At 41.4% G+C, this 6,999-nt stretch overlaps 1 non-coding gene across 1 annotated transcript; it reads right to left on the reverse strand.

Annotated features, from left to right (window-relative positions):
- Positions 1 to 6,322: 6,322 nt before the first annotated feature.
- TRNAE-CUC (transfer RNA glutamic acid (anticodon CUC)) lies at positions 6,323 to 6,395 on the reverse strand. The gene has a single exon. It is a non-coding gene; the product is annotated as a tRNA-Glu (tRNA).
- Between the last annotated feature and the right edge of the window lie 604 nt (positions 6,396 to 6,999).

Consider the following 6,999-nt stretch of genomic DNA (forward strand, 5'->3'; position numbering starts at 1 on the left):
GCATGGTGAAAACATGTATACTCAGTCCTTGCCCCAAGGGGTTAACAAAATAATCTAAAACTAAGCTGAATAGTTCAGACACATATGCTTAAAATTTCAAAAATGATGTGAATTTTGGGTGCCTCAGATGATTTTCAGATGTTAGGAGCACAGGATCAAGTCTAACACTCAAAATCACTGGTCACTTCTGAAAAAGTGAACCATAGAATCATAGAACTAGAAGGGACATTGAGAGGTCTTCTAGTCCAGTCCCCTGCACTCAAGGCAGGACTAAGTATTATCTAGACCATCCTGATAGGTGTTTGTCTAACCTGCTCTTAAAAATCTCCAGTGACGGAGACTCCACAACCTCCATGGGCAATTCATCCAGTGTTTAACCATCCTGACAGTTAAGAAGTCTCTCCTAATGTCCAACCTAAACCTCTTTTGTTGCAATTTAAGCCCATTGCTTCTTGTCCTATCCTCAGAGGTTAAAGAGAACATTATTTTTGCCTCCTCCTTGTAACAATCTTTTATGTACTTGAAAATTGTTATTATGATCCCCCTCAGTCTTCCCTTCTCCAGACTAAATAAACCCTTTTTTTTCAACCTTCCCTCATAGGTCATGTTTTCTAGACCTTTAATCTTTTTCGTTGCTGTTCTCTGGACTTTCTCTAATTTGTCCATATCTTTCCTGAAATGTGGTGCCCAGAATTGGACACAATACTCCAGTTGAGGCCTAATCAACACAGAGTAGAGAAGAAGAGTTACTTATTTGGTCTTGCTTACAACACTCCTGCTAATACATTCCAGAATGATGTTTGCTTATTTGCAAGTGTTACACTGTTAACTCAGATTTAGCTTGTGATCCACTATGATCCCCAGATCCCTTTCCGCAGTACTCCTTCCTAGGCAGTCATTTCCCGTTTTGTGTTTGTTCAACTGATTGTTCCTTCCTAAGTGGAGTACTTTGCATTATTGAATTTCATCCTCTTTACTTCAGACCATTTCTCAAGCTTGTCCAGATCATTTTGAATTTTAATCATATCCTCCAAAGCACTTGCAACACCTCCCAGCTTGGTATCGTTCACAAACTTTATAAGTGTACTCTCTATGCCGTATACCATATAGTATAATAATATAGCCGGTGACAATATAAGCTCAGGAATGTACAGATATCTTGTAGAGATCATCATCACTAACGATGGGGGGGAAATATCTTCACAAATATCAAACAATTACAAATATTCAACAGTTTTAAGGAGATGATTGAAGAGGAAGGTAGATCATTTTACTGCCATGAGTCAAGTAGTAAATATAGTAGTTCAGCATAAATGTTGGGGTTAGCCAAATGTTGAATTTATTATATCTGTATTATGTGATGAAAGTTATGGTCCTTATGGTTAGTATTAAAGGTATTATGATGACTTTTCAGTTTTAAAAGGGAAGTTGATGCTTTCATTCTTCTTTCTGAATAGCAAGTGGCCTGTAAAATGCCTTATAGGAGGGGATAGAATCCAAGTGGCAGTCACTGCCATTTACAAAGTTATCTGAGGTGTCTTTGTTAATGCACTGTTTTAACACTGGTAAATTGTAAATAGAAACAAATACATGGAAATATGCGCAGTCAGAAGCAGTCTTCAGATTTTCAACAAAGCCTGTACTACTTCATCTGATGATCCGTGATTTTAATGAAGCAGCTGCCAGTGGACTGTATGTCTCACACAATGAAGGGAAGGAATCATTACAGTGTAAATGACTTGGAACACCATCTTCCCAAGAGAGCCACCTCACATTAAATCTACAGTTACTCTCCTGCTGTGTGCCTTCACTCTGGAGAAGAATCCCCTGATCCCAACACTTAGAGGCATGTAAAAAACAGTATTCCAGTGTGCTAGTATGTTTCATTTGCTTTCAGAATGTGAGACGCTGAGGTTGATGATAACTCTTTGTAATTAAATGAGCGATACCATCACTGTGGGAGGGGATAACCAGCAAGGCGATATGTGGATGGTGTGTAGCAGATCGCTGGAAGGTCAGCTGCTGAATGTTCAAAGCCAGCAATCGATCGTGAAGGCTTTAGAAAATTCTGCTGTGATGTCGCCAATATTCAGACATGAATAAATGGATTTACTTATTTACAAAATAGAAAGAGATTGACTGAAGGAAGAGTTGTGACTTGTTTTTTACAAAGAGATGTTTCTGCCATTACTCCTCACTACCATCCTCCACTTATCACTTGTTTTAAATTGTCATACTGTAACTCTCATAAGAATAAACATGTGCTACATTAATGACACCGATAAGCATCACTGCAATTGAAGTGGTTTACATATTTTCACTAGAAAGTCCATTTAACCCCCACACACTCATATTTTCTAATAAAATGCATATTTTTCAAGAAACTGAACCCGACCCAGCTTAAGGAGCTTTTTATAAATCAGACTCATGTGATTAAAACAAAAATCCATACCTTTGGCAAGTGATCACATTTATATAGGTTTCAGATTGTGGCTTTGCCACAAGTCCTATATATGAAGTGCGTTGTAGCTGGAATGAAATTGTGAGGAAGAAATCTACAAGGCACAACTCCTTCCCTGCTTCTCCCTTTTTCTGGGTGAGGGAGAAAGGAGCAGTGCTATGCTCTGTGGGCTATACCAGCAGCTATTTACAATTCTACCCCACACTGGCCCAGCTGTGCTGACTGGCATGCTGGGGACAGAGCCAAAGGTCCATCCACTCCCTCTCCCTCTCCCTCCCTAAACATCTGCTTGGGGGAAGGGGTGCTGGGAATAGTGGGCACCCGCTTATTCCAGCATGTCCATACCCATAATGCGGGAAACCCACAGAGGGACGTGAGGGCAGTTTTTATTGCATTGCCTAGCTATGTTGGCTAAATCAGAATCTAGCCAGGGTGAATTTACTTTAATATTTTGAAAAAAAAGCTGCCACATTGCAAACCAGGTCACAGCACATGGAGACTTCATGCTTTTTTACTACCTATAGCTGTGCAGAGCTATAAACAATTTTGAAAGACCCTAAAAATGTACAGTATTTACAGGATAGGCCATAGCTGTTGCTTATCAGGCAAACATCTTAAATATTTTCAAAATACCAGAATGCAAAGTGTTGTCCCAGATCAACAACAGCAAGGAAATTGCAGTCAAGGTTAATCCTATGCCCTAATCTCAGTTGTGTGTGGCAGATATAACACAAATCCCAGACTAAAAACATAGACACGTACACACAGTTGGAGCCATGATGGCTGGCTGATTTTTATATTGCACAGAGAGAAGAAACACATAGTCATCCCCATATAACAACAGATTCAGCATACGCAACTGCTTAAGAAACTATAACTGCAAATTCATATCAATGGATTCAACCCTCTGCTCAATACATTCAAATATATCACAACTGTTCTCCCCCCTGCAATGAAATGGGCACAACACCTTCAGAAGTAATTGTGGGGGAACAACCCAAAGTCCAGTTACAAGTCAAATCTTTCAAGTGGCTTGCATTTGCTTTCTGGATAGCATCTGCCAACCTTTTGGAAACTTCCCTGGGTAAGTGGCATGTCTGCAGTAATGTCTGACTCAGATGTTTCCTCATGTGATGCTGGTACTTCAGCACACCTGCTTTCTGGTATAATGTTATTGGTTGTTGGTTCAAGCTGGGGCACTGATGTTGGAACTACTTGTGGCTCCCTGAATTTTGCTTCTTTGTCAGCCATGGAGTCACCCCAGAATCTCGCAATTGGTCTCTGTGGTGGTGCCAAAAGGTTTTGAGTGCCACTTGTACCATATAGGACAGAGGGAACTTTTTGTGTGCTAACAATTGCTGGAAGATTGCACCAACACTCTTTGACCCATTTGTAGCTGATGAGATGAACCGATTCCCTTCGCCAGAGCTTGTCTTATTTGACTATTTCTGACTTGTAGACATAGATTGGGCTTTAATAAATCCCAGCATGACCTGAGATTTCGGTCCATAAACATCATTGCAGGTGTTTGGTTCATTATAGCATGTATCACATTTCTATATGCTTGCAAGAATCATGCCAGTTTCTGATGTAATGACCCCTTCCCATCTGTCACGGATTACAGGGCTTGAAAATATGTACAAAACTTTCAACCAAGACATTTTTGGCTATGTGGGATAGTGCTGAGCTGATATGTCTAATCCTATTTATCTTCATGAACCTCCAAATCTCTTCCGAACTAAACTGAGGACTGTTGTCACTCACAACTTGTCCTGACTGTTCAGTTCTTGCAAACACCCATTCCTAGAAATATCATTCCCAAAACTGGTCCTGAAAAATCAATGTGCAGACACTGCCAGGGAGCTGATGATCATTCAAAGGGTGTGATGGTGCTGGCTGAGGCATGGGCTGTACCTGCTGGCATTCTGAACTTTCCTTAGCAAGCTGCTCTATTTGTTGGTCAATGCCTGGCCACCATAGAAAACTTCTGGCAAGTACCTTCATTTTTACTACCCCAGGTGTCCTACATTAAGACTCTTGTGCACCCTTTACTAGGTATAATAACACAAATTCCCCACATGACATAGCTTTGATATCTTTAAGTTCACATTTGTATTCATAAAAGGGAGCCAGCTTAGGTGTATCAGAGCTTTTCCAACCTTTCAGAGTGGCTTCATAAACCTGAGCTAGTGTGAGATCCCTGTTGGTTTCTTGCTCAATCAAACTACAAGTCACTGGGAGCACTCAGTCCGAACAAGTTGACAAATTCGATAGAGTATGTCTCTATGACAGGTAGCACTTCAACTAGCACGGGCAGGCAGGAGAGCCCATCTTTGTTTGCATGTGCTTCTGTTCTTTTGAACTGGAAGTCATAGATGTAACCAGCTAAGAAGAGAGTCCAGTGTTAAAATGGCAGCACATATGCCACAGAAACTCCCTTCCTTGGATGAAGGATTGCTACTAGGGCTTGGTGGTCCATGACCAGGGTGAATTTCCTCCCACATATGATACTGGTTGAATTTCTTCATACCCAGGTGCAGACTTCAAGCCTCCTTTTCCAATTTGTGCATAGTTACATTCTGCCACTGTGAGAGATTTGGTGTCAAATGGTATAGGTCTCTCACTGCCATCTGGCGTGGTGTGTTTTATATAACCACCCCAATTCTATGTGAGGAAGCATTACATGCTAACTTGATAGGCAAGGATGGGTTAATGTGCGTAAATACACTGTCTGATGTGACCAATTGTTTTCTTTCCAGGAAAGGTTTTTGACATTCATGTGACCATACCCACTTTTGACCAGCCTGTAGTAAACAGTTCAGCGGATGCAAGACAGTTGCTAGGTTTGACACAAACCAGCTATAGTAGTGATAAATCTTACTAATGATCTAAGCTGTGACATATCCTTTGGCATTGCAGCTTCCAGGATTGCTTTAATCGTCTACTGATATTTACGTAGGTCTCGTGCATCCACAATGTGCCCACAATAAGCTATCAAGTCCTTGAAAAATTCACATTTTATGCCACTGGCTCATAAACCATATTCTTCTAGTCATTTAAATATTGTTTTCAGGGTTTCCAGATGTTCTTCATCACTCCCACCGGTCATAATAATAGCACTGTGTTCTCGGAATACCTTGCAAAACTCGGTCCATTGCCTATTGCCATATTGCAGGAGCAGAAGCAATAGCAAACATTATCCTGTTGTTCTGGTACAGACCCTTTTGTGTGTTGAGTGTGAGGTATGCTTTAGACTCTTCTTCAACTTCCATCTGTCGGTAGGCCTTTGACAAATCAATTTTGTTGAATCATTGTCCCCCTGTCAGTGTAGCAAAAATGTCTTCAATGTAAGGCAGGGGGTATTTTTCAACTTTCAGTACTGGGTTTATGTTGACCTTAAAATCTCCAGAGATTCACATTTTCTTACAATTTGAATGACAGGTGTTCCCCCTACACCCCAGGTCACTTCTGAAAGTATGTCCTCTCTTTCCAGATGTTCCAATTCACTGTCTACCTTCCAGTGCATACTGTAAGGGACAGGTTAAGCTTTGTGAAACTTGGGCTGTGCCTTCTCAGCTAAGGTTATTTCAGCTTCATATGTTTTAGAGTTTCTATGGCCTCCTTGAATATGTCCCGCTGTTATTAGAGAGTGCAACAGGTTCTCCCCGGGAACTGGGGTACCACTGAGCCTTCCAACACCAGCCTAGGCTCCCACTCACCCTGTAATGCTGTGACAAGCTGCAGATCATAGAATCATAGAATCATAGAATATCAGGGTTGGAAGGGACCCCAGAAGGTCATCTAGTCCAACCCCCTGCTCAAAGCAGGACCAATTCCCAGTTAAATCATCAAAAACTTAGCTTCCCTGACCGGGAATCGAACCCCGGGCCGCGGCGGTGAGAGCGCCGAATCCTAACCACTAGACCACCAGGGAGCAAGATATGTTCCTTGTCTCACACTTTCACCAGCACACAAGTAGGGACACACCCAGATGTAGTAACATGCAGACAGGCTTTCTGACCATCCCCTGCATGGGAAGGCTATACAGCTAGGGCACCTACCAGCTTCTCAGGTGTACACCCCCTCTGGAGAGTAAACCCAAAATTAGACTGTCTTGCACTGTACAGAGAACTGTACAGTATAAGCTCATAAAATTCACCCTCTCCCACAATATGGAAAGAGATATGCAACAGCTTTCTGCCTAGGGTGACCAGATGTCTCGATTTTATAGGGACAGTCCAGATTTATGGAGCTTTTTCTTACATAGGCACCTATTACCCCCCACCTCCTGTCCCAGTGTTTCACACTTGCTATGTGGTCACCCTATTTCTGCCCCAAGTTATGATTTCCACACACTGGTTTTAGACAAAACAAAAACAAGTGTATTAACTACAAAAGATAGATTTGCTTTTATAAGAGATAGCAAACAGATCAAAGCAGATTACCTTGCCAATAAACAAAAATGCAAGCTAAGCTTAATATACTAAAGAAATTGGATATGAGGAGCAAATTCTCACCCTAAATTATTATTTAAGCTG

This window comes from Lepidochelys kempii, chromosome 3 (assembly GCF_965140265.1).
Source record: "Lepidochelys kempii isolate rLepKem1 chromosome 3, rLepKem1.hap2, whole genome shotgun sequence".
Lineage (NCBI taxonomy): Eukaryota > Metazoa > Chordata > Testudines > Cheloniidae > Lepidochelys > Lepidochelys kempii.